The 27,500-nt window shown below is 40.8% G+C and overlaps 1 protein-coding gene across 1 annotated transcript in view; it reads left to right on the top strand.

Annotated features, from left to right (window-relative positions):
• LOC137657117 (carbohydrate sulfotransferase 3-like) overlaps positions 1–27,500 on the top strand; it is a 139,099-nt gene that overhangs the window by 240 nt on the left and 111,359 nt on the right. The gene's annotated exons all lie outside the window — the stretch shown is intronic.

Here is a 27,500-nt window from a genome sequence, read left to right as displayed (position 1 = left end):
GCCTACTGCATGTGTTATTTGTAGCTGTGATATGTGTGATTTAAGTATGGGTTATGAAGTCTGGAAGGTGGCAGGCGAAGGATTAGTTATATTTAGGTAGTAGGTTGGCCAGGGCACCATCCACCCGTTGAGATACTACCGCTGGAGAGTTATGGGGTCCTTTGACTCATACACCGATTAGTCAGGCCTATTCTTTACATATTTCTCCTCTGTCCATATACACCTGACAACACTGAGGTTACCAAACAATTCTTCTTTCAAGGGGTTAACTACTGCACTGTAATTGTTCAGTAGCTACTTTCCTAGACTTTAGCTATGGTAAGCAGCTCTTCTAGGAGAAGGACACTCTAAAATCAAACCATTGTTCTCTAGTCTTGGGTAGTGCCATAGCCTCTGTACCATGGTCTTCCACTGTCTTGGATTAGAGTTCTCTTGCTTGAGGGTACACTCGGGCACACTATTCTATCTTATGTCTCTTCCACTTATTTTGTTAAAGTTTTTAGTTTATATGGCAAATATTTACTTTTTGTTACTGTTCTTAAAATATTTTGATCCTTATTTCTTTTCCTCATTGGACTATTTTCCCTGTTGGAGCCCCCGGACTTATAGCATCCTGCTTTTTCAATAGGGTGTAGCTTAGCAAATAATAATAATGATAAAGACAAGATTTAAAATGCCAATGTCAATGAAAGCCCCTGGGTCATATATAATCGATTTCAAACAACTTGTCTGATCGTACTGTGAAGTCCCGACCACCTCATTCTTTTCCACTTCTGAAGTATTCATTTGGCCTCTACCTGCACAAACTTTTTAGTCTACTTTACAGCTTTTTCTGCTTCATTTTTTCCTCCTTGTTGCCCAACCACTTTTACTAGGTGCAAATCTTATAAAATCTTGGAAACTTAGTGCAAATTTTATGAAATTTCGATAACTTAGTGCAAATTTTATAAGATCTCTATAATATCCAAATTAATGCACTATTCACACATGAAAAATCTTAGGCTAATAACAAAACTGATTTTATATGCAATCTTCGTTTGTGCTCGACATGAAAATCGGGAATGGATAAGTCTGGTATAAAACTCATTGTGTGTGTGTGCGCGCGTGCGTGCGCAGTTTTCCCTAGTGCTAAGTCAAGCGTAGGGGAGGATGCATTGGGCGTTGATAATTCTTGATAGTGGATCTTTGAATATTTCAAAACATCACTTTGGTCCCTTGGCTCTCTGTTTTTGTTTTGTTTTATTCAAGAAAAGACCAATGTAAATAAAATTTTGGAAATAATTCTATCATATATTTAAGAAAATTAAGTTAGTTTGCAAACGTGACAAATTTATGAAAAGAAAATTAGTCTTTTTTTTTTTTAAACGAGAGAAAAATGGTGTATTGGGAAATGTAATAAGGAGTTATAGCTTTCCTATTTGTCAATTTTACAACTTACCGATGTAGGATTTTATCCAATTTATTTGCTAAAATGCCTTTCTCATATCATTGGTATTCCTATAAAATTCTTCAACGCTTAATTTAAGAGCTATGGACAAGCCAGATATGTTGAATTAAGAGTTATATCATCCAAGAATAAGTGCTTATGTGTAAATTTGAAAAGCTACTCCTATCAATTCCTATATTAGAAATAAAAAAAAAACATTGATAAGGCTGAATGAAAAATTCCCCAGATATGTCAAAATTACTATGCATTCACTGGAGTGTCAGTCTGCATCTGGATGCTGATAATGGTTTTAGCAGCCTTTGGCTGTTAATAAGTGGTCATCTAATCACGTCTATTTCTCAACGTTATTTATTTCGATTTTTCTCTGACAGACCCTGAAAGCACAAAAGGTCTCCATAATAAATGTTTGATTTATGTTGTTGCATTTTTGCTATGCATATAAATATTGATAAATCCAATCTATATTATTTGGGTATCACAAGTACTGCAATGAACTTGAAAAAAAAATGTAAAGAATATCCCATATGAAACATTCCTATAGGTTATCAATCTTAAACAAAGTTTACTAAATTTAAGAAACTTCCATAACCTCATACAACAGGGATTACACACATTACCGGAAGTCTTTGTATGTGGGCGGTTAAGTTTTTTCTTTCTTCTTTTTCTTTTTCTTATATGAAGATTCGGGTGAACAGCCAAGAGCACACTTTTAATTGGAGTCTGTCATCAAACATATGTGGTATACTCAGTTCCTTTTCGGAGTTGTCGTTACCTGGTTCTTGATGTATACTTGTTAGTAAAAAGATTTCATTAATCAAGGGAATCTCACTACGTTACCCCGTACTCAATCGGCAGATTCTTTCCTCTCCATGCAATAATCTTCAAAGAATATCTTGCATTATCGAAGCTAACAATAAAAACTACCAGCTTCTTCAAAATTACATATATAGTTTGAACTTGTTGCCACGTATTACGTATTTCTATAAACAGACCCTGAGATGGAAATGATAACACCTAATTATCCTGGGGCTTCAATTTATACCAAGATCAATCCGCAAGGTGACTGGCTCTACTATTACTTCATTTTCTTTCCGCTGACACGTAATCCGAGGCCGCATATGAAGCTTACGAACAATTGCCAGGCAGTTGAAAGGCCTAATTAGATAATATATAATTTCCATAAACCAATTAAGTTGTCCATGGTTACCTCGGTATACCGAGAGAGAGAGAGAGAGAGAGAGAGAGAGAGAGAGAGAGAGAGAGAGAGAGAGAGAGAGAGATTCCATCACACACTGAATTCTGGTACGCCAAATTTCGTTTGTTTCAGGCATATAAGTTGCATGTAGGAATCAACAGATGAAAATAAAATGGGGAATGTAGTATGTAATCTTCCCCATAAAGACAGCAGTGAAAGTTGATTGGAACAGAAAAATATCTACTTTTTAAAAGAAATTTTTTTTTATCTTGTCAGAAGTTAATAAGAGCAGGCGAGATCCGTCTAACCGCATACTTTTCTAATATTATTATTATTATTATTATTATTATTATTATTTGCTAAGCTACAACCCTAGTTGGAAAAGCAATATGCTATAAGCCTAGGGGCTCCATCAGGGAAAATAGCCCAGTGAGAGTGAGGAAATAAAAGAAGTAATTAATAATCAAAATAAAACATTTCAAGACCAATAACAACATTGAAATAAATATTTCCTATATAAATTATAAAAACTTTAACAAAACAAGAAGAAGTGAAACAAGACAGAACAGCGTGCCCGAGTGTAGCCTACCCCTAAGCAAGAGAACACTAACCCAAGGCAGTGGAAGGCCATGGTACAGAGGCTATGGCATTACCCAAGACTAGAGGGTAGTGGTTTGATTTTGAAGTGTCCTTCTCCTAGAAGAGCCGCTTACCATAGCTAAAGGGTCTCTTCTACCCTTACCAAGAGGAAAGTAGTAAGTGAACAATTGCAGTACAGTAGTAACCCCTTGGGTGAAGAAGAATTGTTTGGTGATCTCAAGTGTTGTCAGGTGTATGAGGACAGAGGAGAATCTGTAAAGAATAGGCCAGACTATTCGGTGTCTGTGTAGGCAAAGGGAAAATGAACCGTGACCAGAGAGGAGGATCCAATGTAGTACCGTCTGACCAGTCAAAGGACTCAATAACTCTCTAGTGGTAGTATCTCAACGGGTGGCTGGTGCCCTGGCCAATCTACTACCTATGCTCTAAAGCTCTAAAACCTCTATACAGTTGTGGTTCCAAATAATTTTCTTCTAGTTTTTGTCATTTCAATATTACTTAGTACTGTATTATTTTTTTGAAAAAAATATAACTTGAAAATTTCTTGAAATGTTACATAAATTCATATATTTTCAATATAAATTATAGCGCATCACTGTGCATGACAGTAAAGAGAAGGGGACACAAATAAAAAAATGCTAAGGTGCAAACATGGAGAAACCGTTTGGAGGAAGGAGACAAAAAATAGCACCGACATGAAAATAAATCACTCAGAAATTAGCCTATTTCTTCATTAAGAAAATAGGAATTACTTATGAAAATTAATATGATTAATTTTTAAACAGGATGAGAGTAAAATGGGATTTGTTTCTCAAAATAAAACTTTAAAAGTTTAGAAGTATTAAAAGACAACTTAAAACTAGAAAGCCCTTGAATGAATAATACAAGGCTGAAAAAGAAAATTATATAACAATCATCTTTTCTGGCCGACCTCCGAGCAAGCAGCTGTAATGTACTAAAAAGTACAAAACATAATTGGGATATCATGTGAAATTATAACACGCAGAAATTTGTAAAAAAAAAAAAAAAAAAAAAAAAATGGAAAAAGAACAATAGTCGAGAATACGAGAGATTACTATTCTCTAGCCAAGTAAGGCCCATTATCTAACTGGTCACTTTTATAAGAAAAAGGAAACAAATGTATCAGTAGCTCGTCAAACCATTGGAACGATTTACACACACACGTACAAACATCATCGCCCATAGCTTTCGCGGTCATAACCCCCAAACATACAGTCAGTCAGACTTCAGGAAAGTCACTACTATCATTTTAATGTTTAGCTTTTCTACCCATTTTTTATTTACTACTTCATTTCCGACAAAATTCTATTTTTTATTTTTTTTTTGTCATTTCTAGAAAAACTTTTGTCTGATTGAAACCCATTATTATTCATATTTACGCTTGTATGCTTGAGTCCTTTTCCTTTTTGTTTCTCAGAAATAATTCATAAAAGTTCTCAATGCTCGCATCAGCTCTTTGCCTTTTTATATGAAATTATCCCATTATTTTTTCTTTTTTTATCAGACAGCCACATTGCTTTGTGTAACAAATTCAGCTGTCACATTATATCGTACACCCGAGGGAACACTTGCATGATTACTTTGTTCTCTTGTATTATTATCTCATCTTGCATGTCAAGGGAACACTTGTCACAAATTAACGCATATCTAACGGCAAACTGTGAAACAATTGGAAATTTCAATGCAGTGTTAAAATTTCCAGAAATTTAAAAATAACATGATTTTGTATTTTGGCCAGAGGTTAAGTTGTGTAAAAAATGTTTAAGACCAAAGAAGATTAAGGTCCTCTATGCAAGTAAGGACAAGAAACCAACTTATTTTCACGAAGATAATTAACTTTAACCATTCAGCTGCCGGCTAAACTCCTTGAAGGGATATACATTTTTTTTTCAAATAAGCAGTCAGATTTCAGAAAAAAATCAGCATGGCAAAAGAACAATGAAAGCTTCTAATTATATCCTGATTGATCTATTTGAATAATTTTGCTCATCATGGTCACCGAACGAAACGAAATTCATGGGATAGTAAATACGGGCTATTCTGATATTACGACACCTCTGGACAGCATTTGACACCTGTGTATGAGCATATTATACAACACTGAGTGAATGTGCATTGTAGGCTACATATGCATATTATACAACACCGCTAGAGCTATTGGATCCCTCTCTCACTCATTTTTCCTTTGCTTACAAATATACCGAATAGTCTGGGCAATTCTTTACACATTCTCCTCTTTCCTCTTACACCTGGCATCACTAAGATAACAGAAAATGTTTTCGTCGCTCAAGGGGTTAACTGCAGTAGGCTACTGTAATTGTTCAGTGGCTACTTTCCTCTTGTTAAGGGTAGAAAGGAGACTTTAGCTATGGTAAGCAGCTCTTCAAAGAGGACACTTCAAAATCAAAACATTGTTGTCAAAGTCTTTGATATTGCCTTAGCCTCTGTAGCAAGGTCTTCTGCTGTCTAGGGTTACAGTTTTCTTATATATAGTACTGTCTGCAGTAAAAAGACCTCATAGCTCTCTAGCGGTAGTATCTCAGCGGGTGGCTGGGGCCCTAGCCAACCTACTACTACCATCAACAATCTCCAGAGGCTTGTCTATAAGTATTTGTTGTCTCTACATTTTCATTGGGTATTATCGGTAAAATTACAGTTTCAACCAAAGTAATATCCGATATGAAAAATTTTCATTTGCTACCTTAGTGTTTTTTCAATGAATTTTTTACCTTTATCTCCACTGCACTGGATGTGCGAAAACAAGACAAAAAGCGCTTATTTAACACTTGAGATTTGTAATGAACCTAACAAACCAATCTAACCTAACCTAGTAGTTCTGAGATTACAGACCTTGCCGACGGACAAGCCCCCGGAACCCCCTTTCCACGTCACAAATTTCCCAGGTTACAGACCTAGTTGGGGGCAAGCCCCCTGAACCCCCTTCCCAGGTCACAAACCTTCCCAGGTCAAAGACCTAGCAGGAGGCTTGCCCCCGGACCCCCTTCCCAGGTCGCAAACTAAGTAAATCACAAATAATTCCTTAAAAAAAAAAATGATCAGAATCACACTTGGGACAATTGATACTTTTAGGTAGCACTGAATGTTCACGCAGAGATCTATTTATTACTTCTGGCGTTTCATGGTAATATCCATCAAACCGACCAATGTTGTCAAAATATGAAGCGCAATCATTGCACGTCTGCACAACAGAATCCATGGCAGTCAACTGACACGTACTGTTTTTAGAGGGACGTATGATTTCCAAAATCGCAGTTAATTGGATAATCTTGAAACAACACAATCAATTAGATTTCAGCATTTTTACTGTACCTGCTGTATACATCATAACCAAAAACAAAGAACGATCAGATATTTTCACCCACAATGCATTAACATAAAATACCATCAGGAGAAAAACTAACATGGCAGCGCAAGTACATCCTCAGGATAACATTCAGGGACAACATTTATCGAGAATATTTCCATAATCCTTAATTTGTGGAAGATTTGAGTAACTTTCGTATGAATCATCTCAAAAATATATGATAAATAAAAAATAATATATCCGAATTTGGTTGAAATTGTAACAATACCACATGATTAGTTTTACTTATATTCAGTTATACATTTCAGCTTTCTCTATTCAAATATATCATCTTTTGCAGTTCCTCCAATGATTCACTAAACATCTATGTCATCTGCAAATTTTTTAGTAGTTAAGGTATTCCCATTAATAATTCCTACATTTTCCAAATCGAAATTCTTAACTTCTAGACATGCTGCGAATGATTTAGGAGAGCTGGGATCTCCCTGTCTTAACTCCTTTCTCAATCGGAATTTTTCTCAATATCTGTCTTTTTAGGATTGCTGTACTCCCTGTATAGATATCTTCAAAGTGTTCTTTTATCATAAGATTCTTCCATTCCTTGTTTCTGAAGGGCCATACATATTGGTTTGTCATACTCTTTATTTTACCATTACCCGTTAATTACATGGATATGGTCAGTTGTTGAATACCCTCTATTGAAGCCTGCCTGCTCCCTAGGTTGATTAAAGTCTAGCTGTCTATCTATTTGGCCTAAAATGATCTTTGTAAATATTTTATATATTATAGACTAAACTTATTGAGCGGTAATTTTTCGGGTCTTTTGGGTCTCCCTTTTTGAGAATTAAGCCGGCCATTATACGCAGATGACTGGCCGTATGGTTTGTCCTGCTGAACTGGAGCGGCGCTACAGTTCTGTAAAAAAATGCAACACACAAGTTACGGACTTGCCTGCTTAGTTCAAGAGGATTGGGCACCCAGGATTAGGCCTACATCGTTACGTTTTTGGTACTTTTGTACCAATTTTGGTACATTACAGGTTATAGATTAGGCCTACATCGTAAAGTTTTTGGTACTTTTGTACTAATTATTTTACATTACAGGATATAAAGTACAATTTGTAAAACTAATTTTGAAAATGCCTATTTCTAGTACTTTTTACTTTATCTTTAACTCAATTTAGATCTATTAAATTTTACTTAAAATAATATGAAGAAACATGATAGGCATTCTCTATCGGCTTCTATGAAGGCCTTAGCCCGCCACGGTGTTATAATGTACTCCCTAAGTCTATACGACTAACCTTTTCCGTTTTCCGTTGTAAGGTAGTAGGTTGGCCAGGGCACCAGCCGCCCGTTGAGATACTACCACTAGAGAGGTATTGGATCCTTTGACTGGCCAGACAGTAATGCATTGGATCCCTCTCTCTGGTCACGGCTTATTTTTTCTTTGCCTACACTTACACAGAATAGTTTGGCCTATTCTTTACATATTCTCGTCTTTCCTCATACACCTGACAACAATGAGATACTTAACACTTCTTCACCCAAGGGGTTAATTACTGTACTGCAATTTGTTCAGTGTACTTTCCTCTTGGTAAGGGTAGAAGAGACTCTTTAGCTGTGGTAAGCAGCTCTTCTAGGAGAAGGACACTCCAATATTAAACCACTGTTCTCTAGTCTTGGGTAGTGCCATAGCCTCTGTACCATGGTCTTCCACTGTCTTGGGTTGGAGTTCTCTTGCTTGAGGGTACACTCAGGCACACTATTCTATCTTATTTTTTTTTTCTTCCTCTTGTTTTTTTGAAATGGTGTGTTGGGCAGGCTTAATAGAAGGGCCATGGATGCCTGGTGGTTTATCAAGAGGTTGTCTTTTCCTTTTTTCTGATTCTTTTTCTTCTCAAAACCATCCTTACTGTCCTCCCTTCAGTTGAAGTGGCTATCCTGGAGGGTATTTAGCCTTGCATGGTGTATCGGCTCCTCCATGTTGACCAGTTTTTCCGACTTTTTACTATAGTCTATGGGTATCATCAATCACTTTGTTTATAATTCTGTACGTATTGTTTTTGTTATAATTCTTGTTAATCTAGTTTTTAAGTATGATGTCTCTTTTTTATTTCTATTAATTCTTATGCTGTCTGGAGACGTTGAGCGAAATCCTGGACCAGTACGTCCTAGATTTCGTCAATGTCGTCTTCTGTATTGCAATATTCGTGGTCTTCATGCAAATATCCAAGACCTTACAGTTGCGTCCAGACAGTATGATATTCTTTTATGCTCAGAAACTTTGGTTTCTAATATGAGGCACTCATCTGAGCTCCTTATAACTGGTTTCAAGAAGCCAATAATGTTGAAACGTGATGCCATCCCTAGGGCCAGGGGAATGGCGGTGTATATTAGGACCGAGTACCCTGCTTCTCATAAGTCCTGCTATCAATGTGGATGTCATGAGATTCAGGTAATAAAAGTTTGTGGCAGGCATAACAACTTTTATTTATGTTCGATCTACCGGAATCCAGACATGGATGATTCTATCTTCGATTGTCTTCTTACCATTATGGCTAAGATACAAGAAGATGATAGAAAGGCTTCTTTTGTCTTTGTTGGTGATTTTAATGCTCACCATAGGGAGTGGTTAAGTTCTATCTCTCCTACCGATCGCCATGGCTTAAGAGCTTTAGACTTTGCCTCTGAATCAGGCTGTGAGCAAATCATAAATGAAGCTACTCACAGGTCTGGTAATTGCTTGGACCTTGTATATACTGACTCCCCTGGCGTTATAACTGGTAAGGTTGGTTCTCCAGTCGGGACATCTGATCATGCCTTGATTTCATTATTAGTGAAGACTGAGCAGCCTGTCCCTGATATATCATATTCTTGTAAAATTTATATGAAATCCCAAGCAGACTGGAATGGGATTTTACATGATCTTTTGTGCTTGAATTGGTCACAATTATATAATAGTGTAGATCCTGTTGTCCCTTTGAATGAGAATCTAGTCAACATAATTGATAGGCGTATCCCTTCTCGTGTGCTAAGGTACCGAGTGAAGGACAAACCGTGGTTCAATAATGATTGTAGACGTGCTTTTTTGGAGAAGCAGGAGGCCTATCAACTTTGGAAGGGTAACAGATCAGATTTGACCTGGAACAACTATACTCAGCTTCGAGCTTTTGCTCAGAGAGTTTATGCCTCAACGGAAAAGGAGTACAATTTAACCATAAAAGAAACACTTTCTGGTACAACTCAGGAACATAAATGGTGGTCTACCCTTAAATCTGCACTCTTTGGTGTAGATGCAACAGTTCCTCCTTTACTTAAACCAGATGGCTCAGTCACTCACTGTCCAAAGGAAAAGGCAACCCTTTTGGCTGATGTTTTTGACAGTAAACAGAGTAATGAAAAACTTGAACTTCCTCATTCCTGTTTTCCTGAGGCTAAACTAACTAGTTTAGCTTTTCGATCTCGTGAGATTAAAGCTTTGTTGATGGACCTTGATGCTTATGGAGGTGTAGACCCAAATGGTATTTTTCCTTTGTTTTTTATAAAGACAGCAGATTTCTTAGCTCCAAAGTTATCTGTTATTTTGCGCAAGTTAGCAAGAAGAGGAGCTTTTAGCACTAGTTGGAGAATTGGTAATGTTACTCCTCTATGTAAATGTGTTTGTGGTAGCTCAAGTCCCACTGATTACCGCCCAATTTCCATAACTCCCATATTATCTAAAGTTTTTGAACGTCTTCTGGCAAAACGTCTTAATAGGTTTGCTGAAGGTAATCATCTACTCCCTAGTTTGCAATTTGGTTTTCGTAAAGGCCTTGGAGCATGTGATGCCCTTCTTACAATCTCCAATGCTGTACAGAAATCCCTTGATTGTGGTCGGGAAGTTCGTATGATTGGCCTTGATTTTAGTGCTGCCTTTGACCGTGTTAATCATGAGGCCCTTGTTTTCAAACTGAAACAGTTGGGAGTGGGTGGGTCGTTTCTTAGCATTATTATTGATTTTTTAAGTAATAGATCTCAAAGAGTTGTTGTTGATGGGCACCATAGTGATTATAGGAATGTGATATCTGGTGTTCCACAGGGTAGTGTTCTTGGCCCATTACTTTTCATACTATATACACATGACATGTGGTTTGGCCTGGAAAACAAGCTTGTTGCATATGCAGATGATGCTACTCTCTTTGCATCAATTCCATCCCCTGAATGTAGATCTAGGGTTGGTGAATCCCTTAATAGAGATTTAGCTAGAATTAGTGCATGGTGCAAATTATGGGGTATGAAGTTGAATCCTAACAAAACTCAAAGTATGATTGTAAGTAGGTCAAGGACGGTGGTTCCTCAACATCCGGATCTCAGTATTGATAATGTTTCTTTAAATATGTATGACTCTTTCTAAATTTTAGGTGTGATTCTCGACAGTAAATTTACTTTTGAGAAACATATAAGGTCTGTGTCTTCTTCAATTTCACAAAAAATAGGCTTATTGAGAAAGTCTTTCAAGATTTTCGGTGATCAATCTATTCTGAAGAAGTGTTTTAATTCTTTCATTCTACCTTGTTTTGAGTATTGTTCTCCTGTCTGGTCTTCAGCTGCTGATTCTCATCTTAATTTGTTGGACAGAAACTTGCGGTCTATTAAATTTCTTATTCCTGATCTAGATATTAATCTCTGGCACCGTCGTTCAATTAGTTCATTATGTATGTTGCATAAGATTTTTCACAACTCTGACCATCCTTTACATTCAGATCTCCCTGGACAGTTCTCTCCTGTTCGTAATACTAGGCAGGCAGTTAATTCTAATAGCCAGGCCTTCTCCATCACGAGGCTCAATACTACGCAGTACTCTAGAAGTTTTATTCCAGCTGTGACCAAGTTGTGGAATGATCTTCCTAATCGGGTGGTTGAATCAGTAGAACTTCAAAAGTTCAAAGTTGGAGCAAATGCTTTTTTGTTGACCAGGCAGACATAGTCTTTTTATAGTTTATTTATGACATATTTGTTTTTGATGTTGTTGATAGTTTATTATATGACATGTCTGTTTTGACGTTGTTTCTTATTTTAGAATGATTTATTGTTAATTTGTTCTCTTCATTTATTTATTTCCTTATTTCCTTTCCTCACTGAGCTATTTTTCCCTGTTGGAGCCCCTGGGCTTATAGCATCTTGCTTTTCCAACTAGGGTTGTAGCTTGGATAGTAATAATAATAATAATAATAATATTCCGAGCGTCCGAATGTCTCAGAGAATTACTGTATACTAAAATGATTTTTGGATCTTTTTGGAGATTATCTCATGATGATGCACTACCGCTAATTTAATTAGGCGTACTTGTTTTCGCGTTAATTTATAGTTATTTGAAAAGGATTGTGTTTATGAAGGCAAAGAGAAAATGTGGCAGAGATATACAATAGAATTGACGGAAGCTATTTAACTTATCATCTATCAATATTTTCTCGTTTTTTTTCACATGAGTATTCATAGCACTTAATCGGAATATTAAATTGTTTTTCTTTGTATCAGTATCGGTTTATTATCAGAATAACAGATACTATTGCATGAATAAGGCAGAATACTGTGTGGTTTTAAAGACAAAACATATTATGAAAAATTTAATGAAATTCAAGCACTTGATGAATGGAAATAAGAGGAAATCCTAAAGTAAAGAGCAATGAAATGCAAAATATGACAAACTTGCTTAGGAAATGAATCGTATGGCAGACGGAAATTTCAAATAATGAAAAAATAAGAATACATAGAAGTTACTCTACCAAGAAAATGTCATAATGAATGGGAATTACCTATTTCTATTACTTTTAATGAAAAAAATCATCAAATTAAGTAGAATATCATTATTATTATTATTATTATTATTATTATTATTATTATTATTATTATTATTATTATTATTATTATTATTATTATTATTATTATTATTATTATTATTATTATTCTCCTCTGAGTGGATAAAATATTGTTCTGGTTTAACATTTTGAATTGACTAAACTCTGATACCATAGTTTAGATACTATAAGCCTCAAAGGCTCCAACATGGAAAAATAGCCCAGTGAGGAAGGGAAATAAGTTAATCAAAAAGTAAAAAGGGGAAGTAATGAACAATTGAAATAACATTTTAAGAACATTAGAAAAAATATATTCTGTGTTTGGACAAAATCATCGATAGAACAATGATTACATTAATTGAAATTAATAAACTGATGAATTAAGTATGTATATGTGCATTTGAAAATCTATACCATTTGAAGGGAAAAATTCTGAATTTTAAAAGTATCTCTGTAGTAGGATTAATAGAGAACTCTCTTAATCCTGCCATAAACGTTAAGGATTGGCCGGTTCGTGCCAAAAGCGGTCAAATCGGCGTGCCAGTCCTCAGCGTGTATGGCCTTCTTTAATTATAGATGATAAAGGTTTTCCAAGCTGTAGATATAGAGCATTCTTATACACATTTGGTGTAGAGTCCAGCCAGATTTACTACTATAAAATCTCTCCCATCTATGATAAATCAATAATCAGGTGTTTCATTATTTCTATTGGTTATGTTATTTCTTATATCACTATTGTATAGCACTGCATAGAAATCTTCTGCAATTTCTTATCACTCCATCTCTATTGCGGATATTTCCGTTTTCATCCTTTAAAGCAAACATCTGTTGGAGCCCTTTTCCAAGTCTTCATTTCAACAGTTTGGTGCTTCTTCCTTTCCTTAGTAGTTTCCTCAATTTCGGTCTGATTGTGTTTACGAATATCTTGGTTTTTTATTTTATCTTATAGTTTTAGATGTTCTGATAATTCTATTCCATCTCTCGGAATTTACCAGCATTTCCAATCTTTCATTTATTAGGTTTTTCGTATTTCTTCATAGTTTTCCTTAATCTTGTTTAGGAACTCTTCGACCTATCTCTTGTGTCGATTTCAATTCTAAATTTTTTTAAATAACTATTAATTTATTCGTTACTTGCTTCCATTCTATCATGTACATGGGAGAACCTATTTTGTATTGCTAAACTAAGCTCGTCCGATTTTTCTCTTATCACAAGAGTTTATTTTCTTAAAATTAATTTATCATCTTCCTTAGATCTGAAAAAAAAATGCTTCCCCATTCTATGACCGTCTAATTTTAACTTGTTTAACACTGTTATATTTTTAACTGAATTGACTTTTTCACTGAGAATAAAATCTACTTAATATTTCGTTTCTCCATTTAGGCTTCTCCATGTCCATTTTCTTTGTCCATTTTCTATGTTCCTTTTTATAAAAGGTGTTAATGATTCGAAATATTGTTTATTTCAGAAAATTCTAGAAGCAAGTCTCATCTGTCATTCTTGGTGTCTATTCCAAATTTACCTACTGTTGATTCTCCTCTCTTCTTTTGACCTACTGGAGCATTGAAATCACCCAAAACAAATTGAATTTTTTTTCATAGATATCTCCAGGTCTTCATAAACGTTTGTATTCCTTCCCCTGTATGGGATGTGTTTGATTCATACGTTTGAATGATCTTCAGTTTATACTTCATATTTACTTTGATAATTAATCCTACAATTCTATCACTAGTACTATAAAATTCTTATAGGTTACCTGCAAGATTTTTATTAATGAGAAAACCTCTTAACCCATTACGTACCATGAAATTGCTTGATTATTTAATTCCTGAGGCTTCTAATGTTATTGAAACACACAGTGTAAACGGTGACATTTTCACCCATAACTAAAAGTTATGCAGCTGCATCCTAAGAGTAAAAAGTTACAATTATTTATTTTACTGGAGACTGCTGGGACAAGGTACAGACTGCTGGGACAAGGAACAGACTGCTGGGACAAGGAATAGTCGCCCAAATTTCCAATATATATTGAAAGGACACCGCTCCCTTCGTCGTCCAGAAAATCGACAAATGTTTTATTTATTTGAATTCTCCTCTCGCCACACCGTGGTTTCCCATGTATATATATTCCGCTCTATCAGAGCTACATTTTGACATATGTATCATTTCATTACATGTTTCTGTTAACTCATAATTCGCATATTTGTAAGTGTTAGAAAACACATATATTTTGGCGGGCACTTCAATCTGATTTGGCGCCAGCACCATCCTACCTTTCCGTCCGCACCTTGTAATATACTCCCGTACACATTTGAATAAAGTATCATTTGATCTTGGTGACGCTTGTCTCACTTTCCTTACAACTGGTGACCCCGGAGTTGAATGTAGCATCAGCGGTTTTGGCTTTGCCATTAACGGACTTATTACGGCCGTGCTACCTTCTCTATACTCCGTTACCTTAGGCATGAGCCTGCCTTTGGTTCTCCCACACTTCGGTGCATGTAAGGCAGTAGGATGAGCTTAACCGACATATCAACTTCTCACCTCTTCGCCGACTCGTCGTCTGGCCACGATGCAGGAAGCAACACGCCCATCGCACCCAACGGCCTCGCCTCCACGCCCAAAGTCAAACTGCCGCCCTTTTCTCAACACAACACCGCTTCCTGGTTCCTGAGAGCAGACGTACTCTTCCGTGTCGCTAGACTCAGTGACTCCTTCGCCAAGGCTGACATCGTTCTCACCTCCATACCTGAAGAAGTATTCGACAGGATTTCCCCATGGCTCGACGCCCAGGCCGGCCAAGTTTCATACGACGACCTGAGAATGAAACTCATCGGTATCTACTCCCTTTCCATCTCAGCAAGGGCACAGAAAGTCCTGGACCTCGCCGGCAAGCCCATGGGTGACACCTCTCCTGTCGAGGCGTGGGACGAGTTAACCGGCCTGCTTTTGCTCCCCGAAACAGACAACAACGGCCAAAGATGTGAGATTAGCTTATCTCGCGAGATCTTTCTTCGACGCTTACCACAGGACGTAAGGGCCCGATTGACAGACGCCGACACGCTCCCGATGAACGAACTCCTGTCGAAGGCTCAGAAGCTCCACGAGGCCTCCAAAGCATCTCGCCTCGGAGCATCATCGTCAACACCGCCTTCGTTCTCCTCCTTCAGCAGCTGCTCTTCCATAGACTCCTCGGCAACGGCCCCTGAGGACGACGAGATCAACGTTCTATCAAGAAAGAAACCGCCTCAACCAACACGACCGAACCCTAGGACTAACCCAGCATGGTGCTTCTACCACCAACAGTTCGGCAGCGACGCCAAGAAATGTAGAGCACCATGCAGTTTCCCTAGAAGACGACGCCAGAAGCATCCGCCTGCCACCATCGCAGCCACAGGTAACCAAAACAAGAATGGTTTCTATATCCTCGATACCATTTCCAACCGTAGACTCATGGTAGACACCGGCGCAATGCAGTCAACGTTCCCACCTTCCAAGTCCGTCCTAGACCGTGGTCCCGACAAAAACGCTCCCTCACTCATCGCCGCCAATGGATCTCCCATACGGTGCTATGGGATTAGGACCCTCAAGATACCAATCATGGGCCGTTCGTATTCTTGGCCCTTCGCCATTGCCGACGTCAATCGCCCCCTCCTCGGTGCGGATTTCCTCGCCCACCACGGACTCCTCGTCGATGTCGCTAACAAACGTCTCATCGACACGGGAACCTGCCAGTCCCGCGCCCTAGAACACGGCCCTGCAACAATGTCCGTATCCGCCGTAACGACGCACCCCTACGCCGACCTCCTACAAGAATTTCCCGAGGTTTTCAAGCCCGAGCTCCGACACTCGCCAGGTTCCCCGTCCAAGCACGGGATCTACCACCACATCACAACGACAGGACCTCCTACTCACGCCAAATTCCGCTGCCTGCCGCCCCAGAAACTGAAGGATGCCAAACGCGCCTTTGAGGACATGGAACGTATGGGTATCTGTAAGAAAGCATCGAGCCCCTGGGCATCGCCCCTACACATGGTAAAAAAGCCGGACAGGTCCTGGAGACCCTGCGGCGACTACAGGCGCCTCAACCTCATCACAACGCCCGATCACTACCCGCTGCCCAACATGCAGGACCTAACGAACACGTTGCACGGCACGAAGTATTTTACCAAGATGGACCTCCTCAAGTCTTGCTTCCAGGTCCCCGTATTTCCGGAAGACATCCCGAAAACTGCCATTGTAACGCCGTTTGGATCCTACACCTTCGCATACTCAACCTTCGGTCTACGCAACGCCGGGGCGACCTTCCAACGACTAAAGGACAGCATTCTGGGTGACCTACCTTTCTGCGTCTGCTACGTCGACGACATCCTGATATTCTCGAAAACCAAGGAGGAACACCGGGGGCACGTCCACACCGTCCTCAAACGCCTACAGGAGAACGGCCTGGTCGTACGTTTCGACAAATGCACATTTGGTGCGGAGGGAGTGGATTTCCTTGGTCACCGCGTATCCTCGTGCGGGGTAAAACCCATGACAACCAAGGTCGACGCCATCAGAAAGTTCCCGATACCTACGACCATTCGCCAGCTTCAGGAGTTCCTGGGGATGGTCAATTACTACAGGCGCTTCATCCCCAACATCGCACAAACCCTGTCACTCCTCGACGACGTCCTGAAAGGAAAAGCGAAAAAACTCGAGTGGGGTTTGCCCCAACAACAGGCATTCGCCTGGACGAAGGATGCCCTTGCGAATGCCACCACCCTGGCTCATTTCGACGACAACGCGCCCCTGGGACTCACGACCGACGCCAGCAACGTCGCCTGTGGGGCTGTGCTGGAGCAACTCGTCGATGGTTCTCCTCGACCGCTGGCATTCTTCAGCAAGAAATTGAAACCCGCCGAAACAAGATACAGCACCTTCGAAAGGGAACTCCTCGCCGTCTACCTCGCCGTCCGCCACTTCAGGCACATCTTGGAGGGTACTCCCTTTACAATCGCGACGGACCATCAACCCCTCATACACGCTTTCACGAAATCGACGGACGCATGGTCCTCCCGACAACAACGTCATCTCGCATCAATCGCCGAATTTGGGTGCACCATACGTTACATCCCAGGAAAGAAAAACCCAGTCGCGGACGCCCTTTCAAGGATTGAAATTGACGCAATCCACCTGGGAATCGACTACGCCAATCTCGCAACCGAACAACGCACCGACCGAGAAGCACAGGATCACCTGACGGGGCCATCCGCGCTCAAGATAAGTGTGATTCCCCTCGGACCAGCAGGAGTAACTATTCTTTGCGACACCAGCACAGGCCGCCCACGTCCCTGGATACCAGCCTCCTGCAGAAGGAAAATATTCGATATCATCCATGGACTTTCACATCCCTCAGGACGCACCACCGCTCGCCTTCTGTCTGAAAAGTTCGTCTGGCCAGGGATAAAAAAGGACGCCCGGGAATGGGCGAAGTCATGCATCAACTGCCAGTCAAGCAAAGTCAGCCGTCACACCGAATCAGGGGTAGGCGATTTTCCCCAGCCAAAAAGACGTTTCGATCATATACACATCGGCGTCGTGGGACCATTGCCCCCTTCTGGATCTGCTCGCTACCTGCTTACGATCATCGATCGCTCCACGAGGTGGTTGGAGGCATCGCTGATGACCGAAGCTACGACTCAAGCATGCGCCGAAGCCCTCCTGTCAAGCTGGGTGAGCAGGTTTGGCGTTCCTGACGACATCACGACAGACAGAGGCCCTGCTTTCCTCTCAGAAATATGGCTCGCTTTGGCGAATCTGATGGGGACGACGCTCCACAGCACCACGGCATACAACCCCGCGGCAAACGGCATAGTCGAAAGAACTCACCGCGACCTCAAGGCGTCCCTGATGGCGAGCTGCACCGACGGGGACTGGAAATCACGACTTCCGTGGGTACTCCTCGGCCTTCGCACCGCCCCTCGCGGAGACGGCGAACCTTCGCCCGCCGAAAAGGTTTACGGGGAGGCGCTCGCAGTTCCTGGCGAATTCTTTCCCTCATCAACCGACGACACGCAGCTGGATCACCTAAGGGACATCGCCAGGAAGTTCAGGCCATGTCTCAAAACTTACCAGGACAGAACCAAGCACTTCAAGCCAAAAAGCCTGGATGACTGCGGGTACGTTTTCGTCCGTGTCGACGCTCATCGACAACCACTAACTAGACCTTATCGAGGCCCCTACCGGGTAATTAAAAAGACAACGAAAGCCTTCCTTCTCGACGTCCATGGCCAAGAGGACTGGGTCTCAATAGACCGCGTGAAACCAGCGTTTCTCGAAGGAAGCGACACCGCCTCCGCCGGACCTGGCAGATCCAGAGTTCCACCTCAAAACAAGGCGCCCAACGAAAGAAAAATCATCAAACGACGACAAGAGGAAGAGATCCTTACGCCGACCACCGGGGCGCCCCTCCGTTCAAAAACAAGAGGAACCCTCCGGCGCCCGAAAAGATACGAAGATTGATCATCAGCCCTCTACGCCGCCTGATGTCTTGGGGGGGGGGGGGAGTACTTGTAAGGACACCGCTCCCTTCGTCGTCCAGAAAATCGACAAATATTTTATTTATTTGAATTCTCCTCTCGCCACACCGTGGTTTCCCATGTATATATATTCCGCTCTATCAGAGCTACATTTTGACATATGTATCATTTCATTACATGTTTCTGTTAACTCATAATTCGCATATTTGTAAGTGTTAGAAAACACATATATTTTGGCGGGCACTTCAATCTGATTTGGCGCCAGCACCATCCTACCTTTCCGTCCGCACCTTGTAATATACTCCCGTGCACATTTGAATAAAGTATCAGTTGATCTTGGTGACGCTTGTCTCACTGTCCTTACAATATATTTTCGAACTGTCATCTGTGTTTGATAGTAAAAACCAAATATAGTCTTATAGAATTTTTGGTTTTCTTCCATAATATATGGAGTACAGCATTATATACACTATTATTTTTGACGTAATAGCTGTTTTATCATGGTACTAAAGGTTATGAAAAGGAACTGCCAATTAGCTATCTACCTGCAATAGGCAAAATGTATCTTTTTTGTCACAAAATATAATTAACTAATCCTAGTTATAATTTCTCACGAGAGCTGGCACCCCCTGTTAGTGGATAGTCCTAATACTTTTCCTTCCCAATAATGTTGTATTTCATGTCAGTTCAACCATTAAACGCACGAAGGATGGTTGTGTCTGCCGTTCTTTTTTTATTTTATTTTCTTCACTTCCAAAATGAGTATGAAAAAACATTCAACCCGAAGAAATTGAATCGTTGGTAAATGATCCTGGCTTTCAGGAAGACTTTCTTTTGAAAAATGGTCCTTTTGGTACTGTTGAATTGCCTCCAGATAAACTCTAAATAATTTATGATGAAGAAAATATTGCTGGAGATAATTTGATGGAGCAGATGTTGCTGAAGTACCCGGCATATAGAATATATGATCATGCAAATGATGGACAGGCGAGGAAGCTCTACTAATATCTACTAATGTTCCAAAAAGAAAGAAAAGAAAGTTAGATTCTACTTGGACAAAAGAACAAAGATTTTTGTGTTGACAGGGGAGATGAAACTAAAACGGATATTTCACATATATACTATAAAAAGACTTACGTTAGCCTGTTCAACATAAAAACATATGCTGCAAGTTTGAACTTTGAAATTCTACCGATTCAACTACCACGAATAGGAATATCATTCCACAACTTGGTAACAGCTGGAATGAAACTTCTAGAATACTGTGTAGCATTGAGTCTGAGAATGGAGAATGCCTGACTATTAGAATTAACTGAATGCCTAATATTTGGAATAGGATGGAACTGTCCGGGAAGATTTGAATGTAAACGATGATCAGAATTATGAAAAATCTTAAGCAACATGCGACCTAATTGAACGACTGTGCCAGAGACTAGTATCTACATCAGGAATAAGAAATTTAATAGTTCGTAAGCTTCTGTCCAACAAATTAAGATGAGAATCAGTAGCTGAAGACCAGACAGGAGAACAATACTCGAAACAAAGTAGAATGAAAGAATTAAGACACTTCTTCAGAATAGATTGATCACCGAAAATCTTAAAAAACTCAATAAGCCAATTGATTGCGCAATTGAAGAAAAGACAGACCTATTGTGTTTCTCAAAAGTAACTTTGCTGTCAAAAATCACACCTGAAAATTTAAAAGTGTCATCCAGAGTTAAAGAAACATTATCAATGCTGAGATCCTGATGTTGAGGACCCACTGTTCTTGACCAACTTACAATCATATTTTCAGTTTTGTTAGGATTCAACTTCATGCTCCAAAATTTGCACCATGCACTAGTTTTAGCTAGATCTCAATTAAGGAATTCAACAATCTCAGATCTACATTTAAGAGATGGAATTGATGCAAAGGGGGTACATCATCTCCATATGCAACAAGCCCGTTTTCTAGGCCTAACCACATGTCATGTGTATATAGTAGGCGTCACAGAGCGAAGACTTGTGTTGTATGGAGCTCCGCTCACTGGTCGCCCTGAGCCATGTTTTTAGCTTGTGTTTCTCGTTTATAAAACCATTGGCGAAGATATTAGTTGATCTCATGGAGAGACTAAAGTGAAGAAGAAATAGTACATCATTTTTCCCCTGACCCCGTGTACTATTCTAAATGTCAAACCACGGATAGACACGCAAAGAAGTGTATAGGATGTGATTGCAAGGGGTACTTTAAGAAACGTTTGTCTATAGTGACAAGCATCAGTGATAAAGAAGCATTAAACTTGAATTGGATGTGCCCATACTGCGTTGAAGGAAGAAGTCAAAACAGCTAAGTTACATACATTAGAATTGGAGGAGCAATTGAGAGTGAGGGACCATGCTTTGTGTGCCCAAGAGGCGAGAATTAATGAATTGGCAAAGCAAGTTGCAGAGTTTAATGCATACGCAGCAAATTCCACCCAGACCACTGACCTTACTAAGAAGGTTGATAATCTATTGATGAATATTGAATCAATTAATGAAACACTTCAAACACTGAGAGGTCCAAAGCCAGAGAAAACAACATACGCCGACAAACTAAAGGAAAAGAATCTACTGGTAATCAAATCAACAAATGCAATAACTAAACTTAGACAGAAAAAATGAAGTCGAACATGCACTTACAAACACTCCAATACTTTTTACGGGGTCAACTTCAAAGGGAAATGTTGTTGTAAACTTTGCAAATGAGAGGATCAGAGAAGAAGCATCAAACAAAATTCAGACAACGGTTGTCGACACAGACGAGGAAAATTGGAAAATCAAAACCAAAAATAATGATATGCAATGTTTACGATGGTGAAGATGAAGTAGTAAATTTATTTCGGGGGGGGGGGGGAATTGATGGATTCAAACCCGAAATCAAAAATCCTTCTTGGGGGAGCTATTTTACGAAGCTAGTCTATTGCAGAGTAAATATCGTAGATTATTGATAATGTTATCTATATTTACTTATATTGTTTTTACTTGTGCTTTGAAGAGATGATACCCAGCCCGAAAAGTTGAGCCCCTCTCATGTTGATATAAGTATTTTATGTAAGTCTTTCGTTGTGAGTTTCATTATGTTCTTTATTAAAGTTGAAATATGTAATTTACGTGTTATTCTTAAAGAATTAACTTTTTATTTCACGTATGTTTGCCAAGAAGTCTTTATAGTCTATTTGAAAATTTTGTAGGATTCATGCGAGATAGGGCTTAAACAATATTCTTTTATATTTTCTGATGTATTGCATCATATTAGATAGAGAATTTCAGAACATGTGCTTTGGAATGTTCTTTCACCACGTTTCGACTTTCGTATTGTATATGGTACACATGGTGCACCGTACTTGTAGTCCGCGCATGCTCTTTGAAATAAACGACAGTTCCCTCCAAGATGTCGTCCTGTCTAGTGTCCTATTGAATATGGTGGCAGCGGTCTCTGCCCTATATAAACCTCCAGTGCTACCTAATGGATTATAAATAACTGTGAAACAGATAAAACATCACCGGGAACGTTCAGAGAGGGGAAAGATGCCATTTGCCAAGAACTGTCGAGTAGAAAAAGGATCACAAATGTGCCAGCCCTCAACCAGCGTGGCCAAGCAAAATCGCGCCACCGCCTTGACAGCCTAGGATGAATACCGCTCTTCATCCTGAAAATTCTCCCGTCCCTGTCAACACGGATGTAATTTAAGACTGATCATTGTGCCAGAAAGTAGAGTAGTTATTTTATGATTTTGAATGTAATGTCTGTGTATTTGGCCCAAAATGTGGTATAATCCAAGTGGAAATATCTTATACCTCACCAGTGTTTTGTTTATGCTTTGTTCATGTTTTTGTGTATAAAATCTCGCAAGAGATAGTTATTCTAGAGTAAGCTCTCAGCCAGGTGTTCATGGAATGTCGTTTCTCACATTTGATTGATATTGTTTTTACATGTGCCTTTGATTGATGTGCCTTTGACTGGCTATTTTAACTATGGCCATTTATCAAATCCCTCCCCCAACCCCCATGTCCTTAACAGGTGATGTGGTGGAAAACTGGAAAGAATTTGAGTCCGCCTGGGGAGATTGTCTTATTGCCACTGAACTTGATAAGAAACTGAGGAATGAAGACAATAACCGAAATCCCACGGGAACAGCCACGGTAGCAGCGACGCTATGTGCAGTCATGGGCCAAGCATGCAAGCGAGTGGTGACACTCACTGATAGTCAGAGAAAAGACCCTGAACGCATCATCGTAGCCCTCAGGGAGTATTTTATTCCCCAACGCAACGTCTTATATGGAAGGTTCGTGTACAATACCGCAAAGCAGAAGAGCGATGAGGCGATAGATGGGTTTGTGATGAGGTTACGCCGATTGGCCAATTCGTGCGAGTTTGGCAATCTACAAGATGAACTAATCAGGGACAGAATTGTTATCGGCACAACTGACGAGACTGGCCAAGAGAGACTGTTGTGAGAACGCCCCGTCCCCAACCTTAACCGGGTAATTGAGAAGCTTCGAGCGGCGGAGATGTCCCGCAGCCATAAAGGAGCGATATCGGGGGTACCTCCAGTTGACCATCTGAAAAAAGATGAGGAAAGGTCCTAATCGTCAGAATCAGCAAGGCCAAAAACGGTCCCCAGCCCAAGGCAAGAAACCAGCCGGCAAGGACAACTCTACAAAGATGCCGAAATGCAATTATTATGGGAAAGACAAGCACCCAAGAGAGCAGTGCTAAGCCAGAAACGACACTTGCAACTCATGAAATTGTAGAAATGCCAAGTACTTATGAGTACCTCAATGAAAGCAACAAAATCACCGTTGGAGATTCTTCATCAGCGAAGTATCTTGGTGAAGTGATTAGCGTAGATGCGATCGATGATGATTTCTGGTCAACTGATGTAGAAGTCAACAACCATGTAACGGGATTCAAACTCGATAGTCGATCCAGGATATGTGTCGTAGGAGACTCAACATCATGGGCGCAAGGTCTAGTTCTATTCAAATCAAACGACCAGTTCCGAGGCCCTGGAGGAGTCAGCCTAAACCACCTAATCGTCGGAGTTCTATGTCAAGCAGAGATCAAATCGGGTAAGCGCACACATCATGAAGATGTCTATGTGATGATGAATCAGTCTAAAAACCTCCTCTCTAAATCAGCTATACAGGTACTAGCCCTACTCACACCGGCCTCCACGGTATATGCAGTTGATTCGTCCCAAGACTTCAAGGAGGAGTTCCCCAGAGTCTTCAAGGGGCTTGGCCTGCTCAAAGAGATGTACAAGATTCCGCTGCGAGACGACGCCAGCCCGTTATGCTTATACACACAGAGGCGAGTGCCACACCCATTATTTCCCAAAGTGAAAAATCAACTAGAGAAGATGGAGAAGTCTAGTGTAATTTCTGCAGTGACTCAACCAACTGAATGGTGTTCTGGCATGGTCGTCGTCCCAAAACCATCAGGAGACGTCCGCATATATGTGGACCTGACACCACTGAACCGAACAATCAGAAGAGAAATTCATCCGATGGCAAAGGTAGATGACAATCTGGCGAAGATTAGAGGAATAACAATCTTCACCAAGTTAGATGCAAACTCTGGGTTCTGGCAGATCCCTCTGCACCCAGACTCCAGACTGCTGACAACCTTTGTCACGCCATACGGGCGCTTCGGTTTCAACTGCCTGCCCTTCGGCATTAGTTCGGCACCGGAAGTATTCCAGAGACTGATGTCAAAGATCCTAAATGGGCTAGAAGGGGTAATCTGTCATAAGGATGACATACTGATTCATGCAGCGACAAAACCTGAACATGATGAGAGAGTGAGGAATGTGTTGATGAGGCTGCGAGACGCCAGAGTGACGCTGGACAACAAATGCTGTTTCAACCAACCGTGCTTGAAGTTCCTTGGTCATGTCGTCTCCAAAGAAGGCATTGGCGTCGATACAGATAAGACACTGAGCCATCCAGGAACTAGCAGAGCCTCGAAACATTACAGAGCTACAGCGGTTTATGGGCATAACAAACCAACTCGCCAAATTCCTACCGACACTAGCCCGAGTGAACGAGCCTCTTCGCCAACTTCTGAAGAAGGAGCAAATGTGGATGTAGGACAAGGCTCAACAAGACGCCTTCGACACCATGCTGTCCTCAACTGAAGTCCTGGCCCATTATGACCCGAACATAGCATGTGTCATCGCAGCAGATGCATGCCAAGATGGCCTTGGAGCTGTCCTCCAAACTGACAACAACGGCATCCGACGCCCGATATACTGTGCATCTCGGTCCCTTACTGACACAGATGAGATCTGCGGTAATAGAAAAGGAAGCACTAGCTGTAACCTGGGTGTGCGAGAAATTCTCAGACTATGTGTTTGGCTCAAAATTCACTGTGGAAACAGACCGCCGACCGCTTGTGCCACTACTCACAACAACTGACCTGTCCAAACTACCAGCCTGCATCCTCAGATTCAGACTAAGGCTCATGAGATACTCACCGGAAGTGAAGTACGTCCAAGGGGTATATCGGAAGACTGCCGACGCCCTCTCACGAGCACCTGTTGGGAAGCCCTCCAAGGAAGAAGAGATTTTCTGCCTGGAAACAGAGGCGTTTAAGGATTCAGTGATCCATCACCTGCCTGCCAGTGACAAGAGTCTCAAAGAAATCTGGGAAGCCCAACAGAATGACGCAGCCTGTACCCAGATCCGGAAGTGGGTGAAAGAAGGGTGGCCTCCTGTGATGCCCAACTTACCGCTCCTCAAGACCTACTGGGAGAAGGCACCACACTTCACCATCAACGACGAGATCTTGATGTTTGACGACTGTATAGTCATCCCACAGTCACTCCAGATGAATATCCTGGAGAAACTCCACTCTGGACACCTGGGTATGACCAAATGCAAGGCCCGTGCGAAGGAAAGTGTTTGGTGGCCGTCTATCACATCACAGGTAGAAGCAATGTGCAGAAGCTGTGCAACCTGCATCCTGCATCGTGATCAACCAACCGAGCCACTCCTGGCCCTCTCACCCCCCAACGAAATCTGGGAAAGAGTGGGAACTGACCTGTTCGAGTACAAGTCGAAGCAGTATGTGTTGATAGTAGACTACGGTTCTAGATGGCTCGAGTTCAAAGAATTAGAATTTACCACCAGTCAAGCTGTCATCCGGAAGCTTTGCGAAGTCTTCGCCACTCATGGAGCTCCCAAGGTTGTAATATCCGACAATGGACCTCAGTACACATCAAGAGAGTTCAAGGAATTCAGCAAAGACTGGGGGTTTACACACATCACCTTATCACCGTGGTATGCAAAAGCCAACGGAGAAGCAGAGAGAGCCGTCAGAACAGCGAAGCTGATTCTGAGTAAAAACCAAAACCTCTACCTCGGACTACTTACCTATAGATCGGCACCGCTCTACAATGGCAAGTCACCAAGTCAGCTCCTTATGTCCCAACAGCTAAGGACTACCGTCCCGACAGTTCCAGCTAAGCTGATACCGCAGGTACCAGACCATCAGAAGATCAAGGAAGGAGAAGAAGAGTACAAGAATCAGTACACCAAAGCGCATGACAGCCATCATAGAGTTGTGCAGCTTCCCTGTCTCACCCCAGGAGATAAAGTCTTTGTGAGAGACCAGTCTAGCTATGGTGAAATCAAACAGCAGATGACCAACCCTAGATCCTACCGGGTAGCTATGGAGAACGGAAGTGTTATTCGACGCAATTGGAGCGCTCTAGTTCATACCGGCACCACCCGAGTCGCCACTGCAGAAGGGTCCGGAACCACCTGACACCCTACGAGTTCAGACTGAACCATGACCGACTGCAACCGAACCACCCATCCCTACCCCTACCAAAGGTCTACCCCAAAACCCCCCGACACCTGCCAAATCAAACCACAAAGTGACCCCCAGAACGTCGGGAAGAGTGATCTTATTTTCATCTCAACCATGTCAATGACATAAAATGAACATGTACTTAGTGTTAACGCCAGGCTAAAGTCACATTTAAGCAATAATGTTTGTGTGGTAATGTTCAAGAGACATTCACAACATTTGTCATATGCTAATTTTGGATAAGTGTTGAGCTTTATAGTTTATTTGTGTTTGCCATGTAGTGTATTATATTTGATTGCTGGGTCACTATTATTTGTATTATCACAAATACATGTAGGGAGGAAATGGATTATGTAACTTCATAAAACTTACGTTAATTAAGGGGAAAATGGATTGTTAACTTTAAATAATCATCGAACAATCTTAAAGGAGAGATGTTGTATACGGTACATATGGCGCACCGTACTTGTAGTCCGCACATGCGCTTTGAAATAAACGACAGTTCCCTCCAAGATGTCATCCTGTCTAGTGTCCTATTGAATATTTCGAAGCTTCCTGATGCCCAGCGAGAGCAAGATCTACATATATAACAAGGCCAATAGAATAACAGGTCAACCCACGGCCGCTTGAAATTTTTGTCGTTTGCGCATCCGTGGTGTCAACAGGTTCAAAAGAGGTCCCAGGCTGAACGTATGGTCAGTCTTTAATGAGCAGC

The sequence above is a fragment of the Palaemon carinicauda genome, chromosome 18 (genome assembly GCF_036898095.1).
Source record: "Palaemon carinicauda isolate YSFRI2023 chromosome 18, ASM3689809v2, whole genome shotgun sequence".
In the NCBI taxonomy this organism is placed as follows: domain Eukaryota; kingdom Metazoa; phylum Arthropoda; class Malacostraca; order Decapoda; family Palaemonidae; genus Palaemon; species Palaemon carinicauda.
The sequence above is the reverse complement of the archived record's forward strand: the minus strand, read 5'-3'. Positions and strand labels throughout refer to the sequence as shown.